Here is an 18,151-nt window from a genome sequence, read left to right as displayed (position 1 = left end):
GTGTTAGGGCCAGTGAGAAAGGGAAATAGGGTATGTTGGTCAAGGGGTACAAAGATCAGTTGCACAGGATGAATAAGTGAATAATTTCTGGAGATCTAATGTACAACAATGTGATGATAGTTAATACTGCACTGTATAATTGAAATTTGCTAAAAGGTTAGGTCATAAGTGTTGTCACCATACACACAAGAAAATGGCAATTATGTGAAGTTATAGATATGTTAATTAGCTTATTCCTGGTGTTATTCCACAATGTATGTGTGTATCAAATCATTAGTTTGCATACCTTAAAAATACATAATTTTTGTCAGTTATACCTCAATAAACCTAGGAAAAAAATAAATAAGTAGTTCCACTCTTATCACTCTTTCACACAACCTTCTTTATTTTTGTTTTTATGTTGAGACAGGGTCTCATTCTGTTACCAGGCTGGAGTTCAGTGGCATTATCATTTTTTATAGCAGACTCAAAGTTGTGAGCTTTGAAGCTATCCTCCCTCCTCAGCCTTCTGAGTAGCTGAGACTCCAGGCACATGCCACCATGCCCAGATTTTTTTTTTTTTGTAGCCACAAAGTCTTGCTGCCCTAGAGGGTCTCAAACTCCTAAACCCAAGCAATCCTCCCATCTCAACCTCCCAAAGTGCTGGGATTATAGGTGAATCACCATGCCCAGCCAATTTTTCATATCTAATGTACTACATACTGAAATTCCCATTTTTATTTATTGTGTGTCTACCTTCAACGAGGAAAGCACCTTGTGAGATGATGAGACCAAAATGGTTTGTTCATTGCTATATCTCCAAAGCCTTGAAGAATGTCTGGCATACAGTATGTACTTGGCAAAAATATTCCTGAGTAAATGAACAAATACATAATTTGGCCAAGTGATTAAGTGGTTAAGAATCAAACTGCCTACTTTTGAATTCTGACTCTCTAATTATCAGTCGTATGTCCTTGGACACAATGCTTGACTATTCCATCACTTGGCTTTATGATCTTCAAAAATGGTAATATAAATAGAACCTAACTCTTAAGGTTGATATGATGATTGAGTTAATATATACAAAGTGCTTAAAACAGTGTTTGGCACATAGAATGTTCTATATAAGGATTATATCATTTACTGCTACTATTAGTGCTGCTACTACTGTTACTTTAACCATCGAAGTCATGGGTTCTGATGAAGATCAAATAAGTTAAGAAAGATGAAAATAATTTCCCAACTATAATTTCCAAACTCCAATTTGAATTTCTAAAACATAAAATGCTATGCAGGTGTTTACACGGAACAAGGTAATCCAGAAGTGGGCAAGAAAAATAACCACAAAGTGAACAAGAATGATAAGTACAACATCATCTTCCATTCGGTTTCCCGTCTTTAACTTAATTCTTCTCCATATGATGAGAAAGGAGACAGAAGTAAGGCATATGCTAAGCATGGGAAGTCCAAGTTTTCAATTGTTCACAATCTGATGCTGTAATTTTTTCTGGACTGTTTGCATTCATGTTTACCTCCAATTATGGTTTGTATAGTATTGCTCATTTTTAAATGACATTGGTGTATCTTTTCAATCAAAGTGGATTTCATAAAACTTACTAAATATGATTTAATCAGTCATACAATTTAATCCCTAATTAACAATCTCTTCACAGCCTGTGCTTTTCACAGATAATCAGTCTGTGTAATTCACCAAAAATGTACTCAGAGTCCACAGCATTAGGCTGGATATTGCGAGTCCATAATCAAGGTTAATGGGTGTTCCCTCTTTTAAAAACTCACAGCTTAACTCAAGAGGTGGCTCTTTTACTAGACATTTGAAAGGAAATTCCACTAGCTACCCAGCACATAAAATGAATACAATTTTACACACAAACTGGGGAAAACTTGTTATAAACATCAGCACTGGCATTTGAAAGTCCACTTTTTATGCATATAGCTATTTGCAGAGTTCTCAGGTTTACAGTGGCATAGCACGATGGAATGTTAGGGAAATGGCTTAAAATGTTGACTAAAACATAGCCATCTGAAATATCTATGCAGAAGAATGGATAACATATAGATTTATTTTAATGATCTTGATAAACACCTTTAGTTGATTGTGAAGACCAAGTAAGTTCAAGCACATTTTATGAAAATAATTCTCATATCATATGACTAGAAATAGCCACACAAACTGATATTAACAAAGACCGTCCAAGGAATTCTGAGAAGGAAAAGCCATTTAGTCTAGTTCATGGCATAAAATGGTATTTGCATTTCTAACTTCTCAAAATCTAAGGCAAATTGAAGTAGAAAGCTAGCTCCTAGCTACATCAGGGGAAAGACTGATTGAGGAAACAATGCGATCAAGGCAGAACCATCTGTAGCAATTTAACAATTATTTCAAGCTTGTACCAAAGACACACTTAACAAGAAACTAAGTGCTAAAGGGAAGACAATTTCAAAGGGATTTGAGTACAGAAGAAAATAGGTTTGTATATAGATACAATTATGTGATGGTTTGATTTTAATTCTCTTGGAACAGAACGTCATCTGTGGAAATGGAGGACTTAAGAGTAGAAAACAAACTGCCTTAAGGTGTTTATTTCATCTTATTTGGGGCAATTTTTAAAGACTGATATTAATTTTTCTACCTCTGAGTTGACAATTCAGTTGCATAAGGTAAAAAAAAAAAATAGAAGCCCACCTGAAAAGCCAGGTGTTCTGTACATTTAGGCTCGGTTATAACAAATCATTTGCTGAAAGAATTTTTAGCATATTGCTCTATCGATGAAAATGATGGTATTCTATCAGTTTGTGGCTTAACATTTAGTGAGGTAGAACTTTCCCTAGTCAGGCAGGCACAATAAGCAATGACTGGAGGAGATGAATAGTTTAAGGATCCTAGAAACTCTGTCATTGAGATTATGGTCCTGTTCTGCTTTTGGAAGTAGACACTTGAATATAATACAAAAATAACATGAGTGGTCAACAATTTAGTCCCCTTTCCTACTGCCAAGTGAAGTGAATGAAGTAGCAACTCTAGAAATGAGAAATGAGATCGAATCTTTTCTTACTTAACTAAGAAATTAATCAAAATAATTTCCCTGAATGAAAATCTTACTCTATAAGTAACATCAATAATAATATTGCAGTCAGGAGCCTAACATAGAGCTCTGTTTATTTAATATTCTCAATAAGTCATAAATACAATAAACATTAATATTCTGATTTGGCTAGCTGCTATTCATTGAGGAACCTTTCAGATTTTATAGGTGCTCAGTCACCTTCCATTAATAATTTTACTAACTATCCCAGGAGCATAGTTATTATTTTTTAAGCCAATGACTACATTTTAGAGAAAATAGTTAGACTACAATTTCTATTCTGAGCCAAAATTTTATGATAACACATTGTAGATCAGCTTGTAAAGAATACAACTTAACAGTGCCCCATCTTGGAAGACTGACTGAATTCCTACATTTCCCCCACTTGTGACCTTGATCACATCGGGGTTATCATCTGAATTCCAACAGAAGATGTCTTCTTTTTTATTTTATAAAGGATAAAATGTACCTACGTTTACATTATGAGTTACATTTTTAGTTTTCTAACTATAATACAAGTGACAGTGAAGTGTTAAAGCTTCAGGTTGAGAATCCACAAAGACTACTAGGCTACTTAAAATATCTCAATGGAGAAAATTACATATGCTGTAATTGTAGAGCATTTAAGATGCCCTTTGTGCTCTCTAGAAGCTTGTTTGTAAATTCTAGCATGAGAAACTGACGCAAGAACAGAAAACCAAATGCCGCATGCTCTTACTCATAAGTGGGTGTTGAACAATGAGAACACATGGACACAGGGAGGGAAACATCACACACTGGGGTCTGTTGGGGGCTGGAGGGCTGGGGAGGGAGAGCAGGGGGTGGGGAGATTGGGGAGGGATAACATTAGGAGAAATACCTAATGTAGGTGATCGGGGAATGGAGGCAGCAAACCACCACGGCATGTGTGAACCTATGCAACAATCCTGCAAGATCTGCACATGTACCCCAGAACTTAAAGTAAAATTTAAAAAAAGAAAAGAAAATTCTAGCATGAGAGGACAGCAATTTGCATTTCCATAACCAAATAGCAATCATTACCATATGGAAAGATCAGCCACTTGGTCAATTATACAGTGAGAGAGAAAGGAAATACCCATGCAGCTAGTCAGACCAAACTGCCGTCCCGTCATGCGGTGGAGTGAAAATGTCGCAACATTGCTCTCACATTCCTTTAGTAATAGTTTCTGCATTTTTATGTTAAAGAAATGAAGAGACAGTTCTTAGCTCTAGAAAGTTTTATGCTATATCTGTGCTGCTTTGGTGATATTTGAGTGGCCATAAAAATAGTTTCTGATTATCAAAGGAGGTTAGAGAAAAACAATCATTAAAATAAAAGGCAGACAGCATGAATGTATGGGATCAGTAAGTGAATCCACCTTTATTTAAATGTAAGCTGGCTTGATGCTTAAAATGTCTGCTCTGATACACAACAGGCAGTTTGACTACATCAGACAAATTCTTCAATTGAAATTCTTTCAGTGTGGGAATCCCTCAGTGAATAAAATATAGTAGGGATCCATAAGCACAAGCATGCCAAAGTCCACAATATTGTAGGGTCCAAATAAAAACCAGGAAAAGGAAGGCCTCTTACTCTCTTTACTTCCAGGTCTCAATCACTTGATAAAATTCTCAAGTTAATGAAACTTCTCACTAGCATCAGCATTGTTTAAAGTTTTAAATTCCACCCCAAAACCTAAAATCCAATAAAAATTTAAAAAAATAATAATAATAAAAAAATAAAGTTTTAAATTCCAAATATGAAATCAGCCAATTGATTTATTGCTCTGTACATAACAAAATCACATCACTCATCTTCACATTAGGAACGGGAGGTATTTCATAGATTTCATGTAGTATGTTTAGCTTATTTGAGGTAAATATATGATGAATCTTTACTGTTTCTTCATCTGTAAAAAGGATAACTACAGTAATTGCCATATAAGGCTGTAATAATAACCAAGTCATTATATAGAGAGAGCTTAGAACAATTCCTGGCAGAAGATAATCTTCGAAAACTATCATCGTCACTACTATTAAGATTAATTAAGACCAGATGTGGTAGTTCATGCCTGTAATACCATCACTTTGGGAGGCCAAGGCAAAAGGATCACTTGAGTCCAGGGATTTGGGACCAACCTGGGCAGCATAGAGAGACATCGTGTATTAGGCCCTTCTTGCATTGCTGTAAATAAATACCTGAGACTAGGCAATTGCTAAAGAAAAGAGGTTTAGTTGCCTCATGGTTCTATAGCTTTACAGGAAGCATGGTGTTGGCATTTACTCAACTTCTGAGGAGGCCTCAGGGAACTTTAACTCATGGCAGAAGGCAAAGCAGGACGAGGCACTTCACATGATGAAAGCAGGAGTAAGTGAGAAAAAGAGTAGGGGTGGAGGTGCCACACACTTTTAAATGACCAGATCCTGTAAGAACTTTCTATCACAAAGATAGCACCAAGCCATGAGGGATCCACCACCATGATCCAAACGTTTCCCACCAGGCCCCACCTCCAGCAGTGGAGATTACGATTCAACATGAGATTTGGGTGGGGACAAGTATCCAAACAATATCACTGCTATCAAAAATTTTTTAAAAACTCAGTCATAATGGCATTTACCTGTGATCCCAGCTACTCAGGCTGAGGCAGGAGGATTGCTTGAACACAGGTGTTTGAGGCTGCAGCAAGCCACGATCATGCCACTATACTCCAACTTGGGCAACAGAGCAAGACTCTGTTTAAAAATAATTTTAAAAGATTATATAGATCCAAGAGTGATGGTTCATGCCTGTAATCTCAGCACTCTGGGAGGCTGAGGTGGAAAGATCTCTTGAGGCCAGGAGTTTAAGACTAACCTGGGCAATATAGAAAGTTCCCATCTCTATAATTTTTTAAAAAAGATTATTTAACCCTTTCAAATTTATTTTTAACACCTGAAAAGATTTACTGAAACAATGTGACAGAAGAGAAGTTGGGCAGGTTCTGACCCCAGACTTCTCAGCTGGTTCCTTGAGAAGCTCTGGAACTGAGATGGTTATTCAAAGTTGCAGCAAGTTAGACAAAGGGTTTAGGCATTTTTTCTTTGCATGAACCAATAATTGAATGAGGGTGTCTCTCAGTGAGGGAGTATGACCTTGGGCTATACAGCTACTTTTGGCAATAATTGAGGTAACGTTACAGTAGTAAGTCGTCAGCTGGCAACACTTCTAGACACTGTGGGAAAAATGTCTTGGCCCTGTAGAGGAGGATCTACGTTGCATGCCATAGCACCCACTACAGAACATAACCAATGTGTTCCATTTAATAAGTCTGACAAGTGGTAGACGTGAAATGAGGCCATACTAGAACATCCAGTTGCCAGTAGCTGAAGAGAGACACATCAGTGAGCAGAGCAGACTTTAGGTAAACCAGCCCAACCCAGAAAATTATCCTAGGAAATTCACAGAATCTTGAGATATAAGACATATTTGCATATTTAAACCAATAAGTTTTGAGACATGTTGTTATGCAGTGGTAAACAACTGATAAAAATATTACATTATAACAGTCCTTATCAAAGGTCATGAGTGTAAAATTAAGGTGATTCTAGTGCTGGTCTACTGACAAGATTTTTCCCTCTAAGCACTCATTGCCAAAGACTTTAAGATAACATATGTTTGAAAGTCAATCATTAGTGCAAATGATACTGATGGAACGTGAGTTTTGACTATGCAGTACAGCTCCTATGCTAAGTAGCTACCAATTTTCAGCATGAGGTAGGCACATAGGCCTCTTGGGAAGAAACCAGTGTATACTTCTGGGAATCAGTGTTCAACACATTTGTGTCATCCAGATGGCATAACTACACAAAGTCGTCAAAAGATTTCCCTAGGCATTCTTTGAGAAACTAAGATCTTACAAAAAGAAATCAGTGACATTCTGTTTAGACATTGATATTACACCAACTTACTTGAAAGCTATAAATATCGTTTTTATCTAAGGAAAATAAAGTTGAATCAGTTGAAACAAAAACTTTTCAAAGATTTATTTCTTCAACAAATATAACTAGAAAAAAGTATCAACTACAATCTTTCCATTCTAACAAATCAACTATTTTTATTTTCCCATATTCCTTTCCAGTTCTTGTTCATATTTAAATCATAACTTAACAGTTCTAAACCTGGTATAGATACAATTTTCTATTAGAGTACAACCTTTTGAATTAAAGAATGAGAACTTGTAATTTTTTATCATACTTTAAGTTCTGGGGTACATGTGCAGAATGTGCAGGTTTGTTACGTAAGTATACATGTGCATGGCGGTTTGCTGCATCCATCACCCCATCATCTACATTAAGTATTTCTCCTAATGCTAGCCCTCCCCTAGTCCTCCCACCCTTCTGCTAACCCTCCCTAGCCTCCTGCCCCCCAACAGGCCCCAATGTGTGATGTTTCCCTCCCTATGTTCATGTGTTCTCATTGTTCAGCTCCCACTTATGAGTGAGAACATGCGGTGTTTAGTTTCCTGTTCCTGTGTTAGTTTGCTGAGAATGATGGTTTCCAGCTTTATCCATGTCCCTGCAAAGGACATGAACTCATTCTTTTTTATGGTTGCATAGTATTCCCTAGTGTATATGTTCCACATTTTCTTTGTCCAGTCTATCATTGATGGGCATTTGAGTTGGTTCCAAGTCTTTGCTATTGTGAACAGTGCTGCAATAAACATGTGTCCATATGTCTTCATAGTAGAATGATTTATAATGTTTTGGGTATATACCAAGTAATGGGATTGCTGGGTCAAATGGTATTTCTAGTTCTAGATCCTTGTGAAATCGCCAGACTGACTTCCACAATGGATGAACTAATTTACACTCCCACCAACAGTGTAAAAGCATTCCTATTTCTCCACATCCTCTCCAGCATCTGTTGTTTCCTGACTTTTTAATGATCACCATTCTAATTGGCATGAGATGGTATCCCATTGTAGTTTTTATTTGCATTTCTCTAATGATCAGTGATGAGTTGCTTTTTCATGTTTGTTAGCTGCATAAAAGTCTTCTTTTGAGAAATGTCTGTTCATAACCTTTGTCCACTTTTTGATTTTTTTTTCTTGTAAATTTGTTTAAGTTTTTTGTAGATTCTGGATATTAGCCCTTTGTCAGATTGATAGACTGCAAAAATCTTCTCCCATTCTTTAGGTTGCCTCTTCACTCTGATGATAGTTTCTTTTGCAGTGCCAAGGCTCGTTAGTTTAATTATATCTCATTTGTCAATTTTGGCTTTTGTTGCCATTGCTTTTGGTGTTTTAGACATGAAGTCTTTGCCCATGCCTATGTCCTGAGTGGTATTGCCTAGGTTTTTTTTCTTTTTTTATGGTTTTAGCTCTTACACTGAAGTCTTTAATCCATCTTGAGTTACTTTTTGTGTAAGATACAAGGAAGGGGTCCAGTTTCAGTCTTCTGCATGTGGCTAGCCAGTTTTCCCAACACCATTTATTAAATAGAGAATCCTTTCCCCATTGCTCAATTTTGTCAGGTCTGTCAAAGATGAGATAGTTGTAGATGTGTGGCATTATTTCTGAGGCTTCTGTTCCATTCCATTGGTCTCTATATCTGTTTTGGTACCAGTACTATGCTGTTTTTGTTACTGTAGCCTTGTAGTATAGTGTGAAGTCAGGTAGCATGATGCCTCCAGCTTCCTTCTTTTTGCTTAGGATTGTCTTGGATAAACAGGCTCTCTTTTGATTCCATATGAAACCCCCATCAAGCTACCATTGACTTTCTTCCAGGAATTAGAAAGAACTTGTAATTTTTATATAAAACTTAAAATACTCACTAATCAAATTTGATTAGGAGATCTAAACTGAAGAGCTTCAGGAAATCCTGGCTGTCAAATGATAATTATGCTTTAGAGACCATCTGTGAAAGACCAATAAGAGCTCTCCTTCAGGAAGAAGAAAATTGAATGTATTAGAAGTGGAATGCAAAAGTTTTTAAAAAGCAGGGTGATTATGGTAAAGCTGAACAAATCTCTGATATAAAAACCAGGGTTTGGCAAACGATGGCCTACAGGTCAAATGCAGCTTACAGCCTGCTTTTGTAAGTACAATTGTATTGAAACACAGCCACTCTCATTCATTTACCTATGGTCTGTGGTTACTTTTGTACTAAATTAGCAGGGTTACACCGTTGTGACAGAGATTGTAGGGCCTGCGTAGACAAAAGTACTTACTATTCGAGCTTTATAGAACCCCTGACATAAACAATCATATTAATGATTAATTTTAAGTTAATGTGACCAAAAAGAAGATGAGACTATAATACTAGACAAAAATAACATGAAAGATAAGGAGGGGTGACTGGTGTTACTTCTTTTTATTAATATTATTATTTTTTATGGAGTCTTGCTCTGTCGCCAGGCTGGCATGTGATGGCACAATCCTAGCTCACTCTAACCTCTGTCTCCAGGGTTCAAGTGATTTTCATGCCTCAGGTTCCTAAATAGCTGGGATTACAGACATATGCCATCATACCTGGCTAGTTTTGTATTTTTAATATAGATGGAGTTTCACCATGTCAGCCAGGCTGATCACCTAAGTCTCCTGAACTCAGGTGATCTGCCTGCCTCAGCTTCCCAAAGGACTGGTGTTACTTCTTAGTTACTTGTATTGCTTGGCAGGAGATTAGAGACGTTGCCAGGTATAGATGTTAAAAATAAAACTTTAAGATTAGTTAAATAGTAAAAAACAGCATTCTTAGATTTTATATTCAAAGCCTAAAATACTTTCAAGTGACCCTTGGGATTGAGGGTATCATGATTTGTCTCCCTTCTACACTCCTGGCAACCTTCAGTATACACTTGGAGGTAAGTGAAGCAGTGGACTGGGAAGCACTTTTCTCTGCAAGTGGCAAGATTATTCTCTAGTCAACCTGACATAATTCTAAGTAATAAAAACTTATGTGAGGAAGAAAAGCTCCCACAAGAAAGTCAACTGCTGGCGATGCATATAAAAAATTCCAAAAAAGTAACAATTTCTAGTCATGGAAGTTTTAGTGAGGAAATAATATGCAATCTTAATATTTATGAATCTTGGAACCTGAAAAGAATATGTCTGTAAAGGCAAAGCAACTACTCCATGTAACTGTAAAAAGTTCTGTACCCAACCAATTCAACACCTCACAGTTGTACAGAAATGTACTAACTAAGACAACAATTTTGTCATCATTGTTTCAACAGTGTTATATTTATAGAAAATTGTTATTGTTAAATTTAAATAATTTAGCATAAAGTAGATAAAATCTATTTGACCAACTCTTACAATTTTCCACCAGTCATTTTGATATCATGTAAACAGTCTAATATCATAGAGTATAATTCAGTCCAAGAAAAATATTTGAGGTAATTTATTATAATTTAATTTATAGAACCCATAATTGTATCATGAGTCATTTTTTTAACTTCAGCTTGTAAGTTATGTTTTAAACACAATATAGTTCAGTAAAGTAAATTGTTCATTAACCTTCATCTAACTGACAGCTCTGAGACTTACGTCATTCATTATTTCTGTCCTCAGGATTTTCTATTTTTCTTTTTTTACACTAAGCCAGTGATATATCTAGGTGACTGAGAATTTCAAATGCTTTTTATTTTTTGTTAAAATAATCCACCAGATGCAAACATTTTTAGCACTTTGCAATACACAGCTCAATTGAATCATGAGCTCCTCTAGGGAAGGATCTATGTCTTATTCATCCCTTTACTCCCATGATCTGATACATAGTGGACACTTATTAAATAGTTATTGAATGCATCAATTGGCAATATCTTTTTATTTCTAACTCCTCCAGAGCAAGTTGTGTTTCTCTTCACTGTGCTTATATATCTGTTTCTACTCTAGTGTAAACATTTGTTTCTTTTCTTTGTCTCCTCCATCTTAGTGACAGATGCAAAGGCTTCATTTAGGTATTCTCAGTCCCTAGCACTAGTACCAGTTTCCAACACATAATCATAGGTCTTTAGTAAAAGCTTTTTGAACTGAATATATCTTTGGAAGTTAAATCCTCTTTAGAAAAGTGGGCTTCATACTGACAGAAGAAAGGAGGATGCATCCCTGTGATAATTATTTCTTCCTTTCCATCCTTCTCAGTAGACTGTGGGCTCCATGAAAGTATGGTATGAGGCCTAGTCATCCCCCTATCCTCAGTATCTAGCATCTAGATGGCACACAAGTACTTAAATGTCTAACTGAATTGAACCTCTAATCTTAAACTGGATTCCATTATAGATTAAGCTAGCCCAACCATTAGAATAAAATAGCTTCCTGGCTGATTCAATAAATGCAGTCAAATTCAAATAATCTTGAATGTCTGTAGTAAATTTTAAAGTGCCAGATTAGGCTATTCTGCCTTAATTAGTTTAGCTTTCTTTGATTTGAGCATGGCCCATTAATTTAAATTAAATAAGCAATTCAAAGCCTGTGGACAGTAAATTAGATAAATGTAAACATCAAAAACTGTAATCCCCTGGCTATCTGCTAAAGATAGTAAATATATAAGACATCAGAAGCAAATATTCCTTTTGATGATGATAATGAGATGTTCTAGATCAGGAGGAAAAACTGGAACTTATTTTAAAACTCACAGACACCAGAAACATCCTGGCAACAAATTCTTCTCTTTGTTTCTTTGTGTGCAAGTTGCCTTAGTTCTAGTACAATTTTAGACGTTACTACTGAATTGTTTGTATGTTGTGTAAGTTTTAAAAAGTCAAATTGTGATGATCGTTAAGGATCTTTTTGACAACTCATATACGTGTGTTGTTTTTGGCGCTCATTTGTGAATGTTCATTAGAAAGTTAACTACATTACTTTCATCCATCCACTAGAGTTCATCAGAACTTACCCTCTGCTACAGAAAACCACAGCAACTAGCAATTTGGACAAATACATCAGTTTTTTGGATGATAACAGAAAAATGCATGAGTTGTTTGAATTAACTGAGAATTTGTTTCAATGAACCAACCAGCAAATCCATCAAAAAGAGATGAATACAGTTTTCTAACGCCAAAAAATAATGTTTTTGATATATTTGCTCATGTTTTCTCCATATTACAGTATTTTGAGGTAGAACTTCAGAAATACTGCACAGTGCTAAGATGACTCTGCAAAATCATACTCTTCAAGTAGTCATGCTCATTTGAGCTAATTGATAGGCATGTACAGGTATATGCTTGGTTCTAACATACAGAGAGTTCTTACCTGATTGTTTTTTAAAACGTCAGCTTTTGTTTCAGATACTTAGGTTACATGTGTAGGATTGCTTCATGGGTATATTGGACCCAGATAGTGATCATAGTACCCAATGGGTAGTTTTCCGCTCATGCCCTCCTCCTTCTTTCCCCACTAGTAGTCCGCAGTGTGTCTATTGTTCTCATGTTTAAGTCCATGTATGCTCAATGTTTAAGAGAAAATATGTGCTACTTGGTTTTTTGTTCCTGTGTTAATTCACTTAGGATTATGGCCTTCAGCTCCATCTATATTGGAACAAAGGATATTATTTCATTATCTTTAATAGCTGTGTAGTACCCCATGATGTATATGTACTACATTTTCTTTGTCCAATCCACAATTGATGAGTATCTAGGTTGATTCCATGTCTTTGTATTATGAACAGTGCATTGATGAACATATGAGGTTATATGTCTTTTTGGTATAATGATCTATATTTTGGGGGTATGTAATGGGATTTCTGGGTTGAATGGTAGCTCTAAGTTCTTTGAGAAATCTCCAAATTGCTTTCACCAGAGGCTGAACTAATTTACATCCCCACCAAGAGTATATAAGCATTCCCTTTTTTCCATAGCCTCACTAGAATCTGTTGGGTTTTTTTAACTTTTTTTATAATAGCCATTCTGACTGGTGTGAGATGGTATCTCACGGTGGTTTGATTTGCATTTCTCTGATGATTAGTGATGACGAACATTTTTTCATATGTTTACTGGCCCCTTGTATGTCTTCTTTTTAGAAGTGTATGTTTATGTCTTTTGCTCACATTTTAATGGGATTGTTTTTTGCTTGTTGATTTATTTAAATTCCTTGTAGATTCTAGATATTATACCCTTGTTACATGCATAGTTTGTGCATATTTTCTTCCCTTCTGTAGGTTGTCTGTGTACTTTGTCAGTGGTTTCTTTTGCTGTGTAGAAGCTCTCTAGGTCAATTAAGTTCCAGATGTTAATTTTTGTTTCTCTTGCAATTGCTCTTGGGGAATTGGTCATGAATTCATTGCCAAGGAGTATGTTGAGAGGGCATTTCTTAAATTTTCTTCTAGGATTTTTACAGTGTGAGGGCCTACATTTAAATATTAATCCACCTTGAGTGAATTTGTGTATATGGTGAAATGTAGGTGGCTAATATTTTTCTGCATATGGCTAGCCAATTATCCTAGCAACATTTATCAAATAGAGAGCCTTTCCCATTGCTTGATTTTGTCAGCCTTGTTGAAGATCAGATGGTTGTAGTTGTGTGGCTTTATTTCTGAGTTTTCTATTTTTATTTGTTCTATTAGTCTATGTGTCTGTTTTTGTAGCAGTACCACGCTGTTTTGGTCATTATAGCCCTATAGTATAATTTGAAGTCATTTAGTGTGATGCCTTTGTCTTTGTTCTTTTGGCTTAGGATTGCTTTGGCTATTTAGGCTCTTTTTTTTTTTTTTGGTCCCGTATGAATTTTAAAATAGGTTTTTCTAATTCTGTGAAGAATGATGTTGACAGTTTCACAGGAAAAGCATTGAATCTCTAAATATATTTGAGCAGAATGCCATCATAATGATAGTGTTTCTTCTAATCCATGACCATGGGATGTTTCTCTATTTATTTTATTGTTTCTGATTTGTTTAAGCAGTGTTTTATAGTTCTCCTTGTACAGCTCTTTCACATCCTTGGTTAGCTATATTTCTAGATATTTCGTTTTCTTTGTGGCTACTGTACATGGGATTCTTGATTTGACTCTCCACCTGGATGTTATTGGTGTATAGAAATGCTACTGATTTTTATACATTGATTTTGTATCCTAAAAGCTTACAAAATTATTGATCAGTTTAATCAGTTTGGCATAGTATTTAGGGTTTTCTAAGAATAGAATCATAGCATTCAGTGAAGAGAGATAGTTTGACTTTTTCTTTTCCTTTTGTTTCTTTTTTCTTCTTTGATTGCTCTGGCTAGGACTTGTAGTGCTATGTTCAACAGGCCTGGTGAGAATGAGCATCCTTGTCTTGTTCCAGTTCTCAAGGGGAATACTTCCAGCTTTTGCCCATTCAGTATGATGTTAGCTGTGGGTTTGTCATAGATGGCTCTTACTGTATTGCTATATTTCTTTAATGACCTGTCTGTTGAAGGTTTTATCATGAAGGGATGTTGGATTTCATGGAAAGCCTTTTCTGGATCTATTGAGATAATCATATTATTTTTGCTTTAATTCTATTTATGTGGTGAATCATATTTACTGATTTGCCTATGTTGAAACAACCTGGCTTCCCAGGAATGAAACCTACTTGATTGGGGCCAATTAACTTTTTGATGTGCTGCTGGGTTCAGTTTGCTAGTATTTTGTTGAGGACTAGAGTGATTTAGATAGAAGTCTTTCCTCCTCAATTTTTTTATAATCGTTTCAGTAGTATTGGTACTAGTTCTTTGTATGTGTGGTAGAATTTGGCTGTGAATCCATCTGGTCCAAGGCTTTTTTTTTTGGTTGGTAGGGTTTTTTTTTAATTTATTACTGATTCAATTACAGAAACATATTTTTCTAGTCAGGGTTTCAATCTTTTCCTTATGATGCAGTGTTTCAAGGTTGTGTGCTTCCAGGAATGTATTCATTTCCTCTAGATTTTTTAATTTGTGTGCATAGAGTTCTTCATAGTAGTTTCTGAGAATCTTTTGAATTTCTTTGGATCAGTTGTAATGTTATCTTTGTCATTTATGACTTTACTTATTTGGATTTTCTTTTTGTCTTTGTTAGTCCAGTTAGCATTCTATCAATGTTATTTATTATTTTGAATAACCAATTCTTGGTTTCATTGATCTTTTAAATGGATTTTGCATTTCAGTTTCATTAAGTTCTCTAGTTATGTCTCTTCTTCTGGTAGCTTTCAGGTTGGTTTGTTCTCTTTTTCCTAGTTCCTTTAAGTGCAATGTTAGTTGGTTAGTTTGAGATCATTCTGATTTCTTGACAAAGGTGTTTAGGGGTGTTAACTTTCCTCTTAACACTACTTTAGTTGCATTCCAAAGATATTGATAAATTTTGGCCCTATTTTTATTAATTTCAATTTTTTATTTATTCCTTAATTTCTTTTTTAAATTTTATTATTTTATTTTAGTTTTAAAAATAAAGATGGGCTTTCACCATGATAACCAGGCTGGTTTTGAACTCCTGACCTCAGGTGATCCACCCACCTTGGCCTCCCAAAGTGCTAGGATTACAGGCATGAGCCACCATGCCAGCCACAAATAAGACATTTTATTTGCCACTATTATAAGTCTAAACTTAAACAGTTTCTTGGACTGGTGGTTCATATCCATCAGCTCGTTCAACTTTAGCACCTGTCTCATCCCCAGTGGCCTTTCCAGAACTACTGCCTTCACCATGAAGCTCCATGAGTTTTCCCAATTCAAACTTGGGCTTCTTCAGCATTTTTACTTTTCTAACGAAGACATCATGGAGAGGATAGATTGGCAAGCCTTTTCTATGTTTTTCCCAATGCTGTCTGGAATCAATTTATTGACCGCTTCTTTCAAGTCATTTGTCTGCATCTCTAGGGTCATGATTTCCATCACCTTCTTCCGGATTTGGCGGACCTGTTGGTGCTGAGCATAAGAGGTCTTCCCTATCGGATTGTTGCGTTTTTTAGTAAAACCAACACAGAACAGACAAAGCAAGTAACCATCGGTAGTCTTGACAGCAACATGAGCTTCAATCATTATCTGCCATTTTTTTGACCATGGAACACATTTTGTCATGGGTAAGATCCATGCCATGGAAGTTAGTCAGGCAGTTTTTGCCCTGAACAGCTTCAGTAATCAGCTTGAATTTCCTAAACGCAACTTCATCATTCTGCAAATCAGCAAGACTAACTTCAAACACTCGACCCTTGAGGCCATCAGATGCAATTTTGGTTCCTTGGGTCCTGGTGACTAGCATCTTTCCAATATTTCTTATATTGAACATAGCGGGTGCTTTCACATCATACCAATCTTTCTTAGAAAATGGATCAACCACTTTCTTCTTGGATCCCTTTTTGCTGCCTTTCGTAAGGCGCTTGTTCTTGCCAACTGCCATGGTGCTGCTCAGAGAGCCAAAAGGCTATTCCTTAATTTCAATGCTCACTCAGAAGTTATTCAGAGCAAGTTGTTTAATTTACATGTGATTGTGTAATCTTGAGGGATCTTCTTGACATTGATTTCTATTTTGTTGCACTTTGGACTGACAGTACAATTTCATTTTTTTTTAATTTGTTGAGACTTGCTTTATGACCAAGCATGTGGTGTATCTTAGAATATGTTCTATGTGTGGATGAGAAGAATGTATATTCTGTGGTTGTTGGGAGGAGTGTTCTGTAAATGCCTATTAGGTCCAATTGGTCAAGTGCCAAGTTTAAGTGGAATTTCTTTGTCAGTTTTCTACCTTGAAGATCTGTCTAATGCTGTTAGTAAGGTGTTGAAGTCTCCCACCATTATAATATGATTGTCTCAGTCTTTTTGTAGGTCAAGAACCACTTGTTTTATGAATTTGGGTGGACTAGTATCGAGTGCATATATATTTAAGATAGTTAAGGCTTCTTATTGGATTGTACCTTTTATCATTATGTAATGTACTTTATTGTCTTCTTAATTTTTGTTGCTTTAAACTCTGTTGCATAAGATATAAGAACAGTGACTCCTGCTTCTTTTTGTTTTCTATCTGAATGGTAGGTCTTTCTCCATCATTTTACTTTGAGTTTGTGGCTGCCATTACATGCATGTAAAGTGGGCCTCTTAAAGACAATAGATGGTTGGGTCTTGTCATTTTATCCAGCCTGTGATTCTGTGTCTTTTAAGTGGGGCACTTAGTTCATATATATTCAATGTTAGTATTTATATGTGTGATTTTGATATAGTCATTCTGTTGTTAGTTTATTATGTAGACTTGATTGTATAGTTTTTTTTTTATAATGCCTATGGGCTATGTTCTTAAGTGTTTGTACTGGAAGGTGTTATTCTTTCAATTCCATATCTCAGCACTCTCTTAAGGAACTCTTAAAGCTGGCCTAGTTGAAACATATTCCCTCAGCATTTGCTTGTCTGAGAAGTATTTTATTTCTTCTTCACTTATGAAACTTAGTTTGGCAGGATATGAAATTCTTGGTTCGAATTTCTTATCCCTATGGATGTTGAAAATAGGCCCCCAGTCTCTTCTGGCTTTCTACTGAGAGGTCTGCTGCTAGCCTGTTGGGGTTCCTTCTTTATGTGACCTACCCTTACTCTCTAGCTGCCTTTAAGATTTTTTCTTTTGCTTTGACCTTAGTAAATCTGATGACTATGTGCCTTGGGGATGGTCATCTTATATAATATCTAGCTGGTGTTTTCTGTATTTCTTAGATTTGCATATCAATCTCTATAGTGAGATTAGGAAATTTTCATAGACTATACACTCATATATATTTTACAAGTTGCTTTTTCTCTTTTCTTCTCTCTCAGGAATGCCAATTCATCATAGATTTGATCTCTTTACATATTTCCATATGTTTGAGAGGTTTTGTTTATTTTTCTGAATTCATTTTTCTTAAATTTAGTCTGACTGAGTTGACTCAAAGAACCAGTCTCTGAGCTCTGAGACTCCTTCCTAGGCTTGGTCTCTTCTACTGTTAATACTTTTGATTCTGTTATAAAATTATTGTAGTGAGTGTTTTTCAGCTGTAGAAGTTCAGTTTGGCTCTTTCTCAAAATGAATATTTTGTCTTCCTGCTCTTGGCTTATTTTACTGGATTCTTTAGATTCCTTGGATTGGGTTTCAACTATCACCTGAATCTCATTAAGTGTTCCTGCCATCCAGATTCTG

The 18,151-nt window shown here is 35.8% G+C and overlaps 1 pseudogene; it reads right to left on the bottom strand.

The window, feature by feature from the left end:
• Positions 1–15,601: 15,601 nt before the first annotated feature.
• On the bottom strand, positions 15,602–16,418 carry LOC100396290 (small ribosomal subunit protein eS1 pseudogene; annotated as a pseudogene).
• Positions 16,419–18,151: the final 1,733 nt, after the last annotated feature.

This window comes from Callithrix jacchus, chromosome X, assembly GCF_049354715.1.
Source record: "Callithrix jacchus isolate 240 chromosome X, calJac240_pri, whole genome shotgun sequence".
In the NCBI taxonomy this organism is placed as follows: domain Eukaryota; kingdom Metazoa; phylum Chordata; class Mammalia; order Primates; family Cebidae; genus Callithrix; species Callithrix jacchus.
This window is presented reverse-complemented; position numbering and strand designations above follow the sequence as displayed.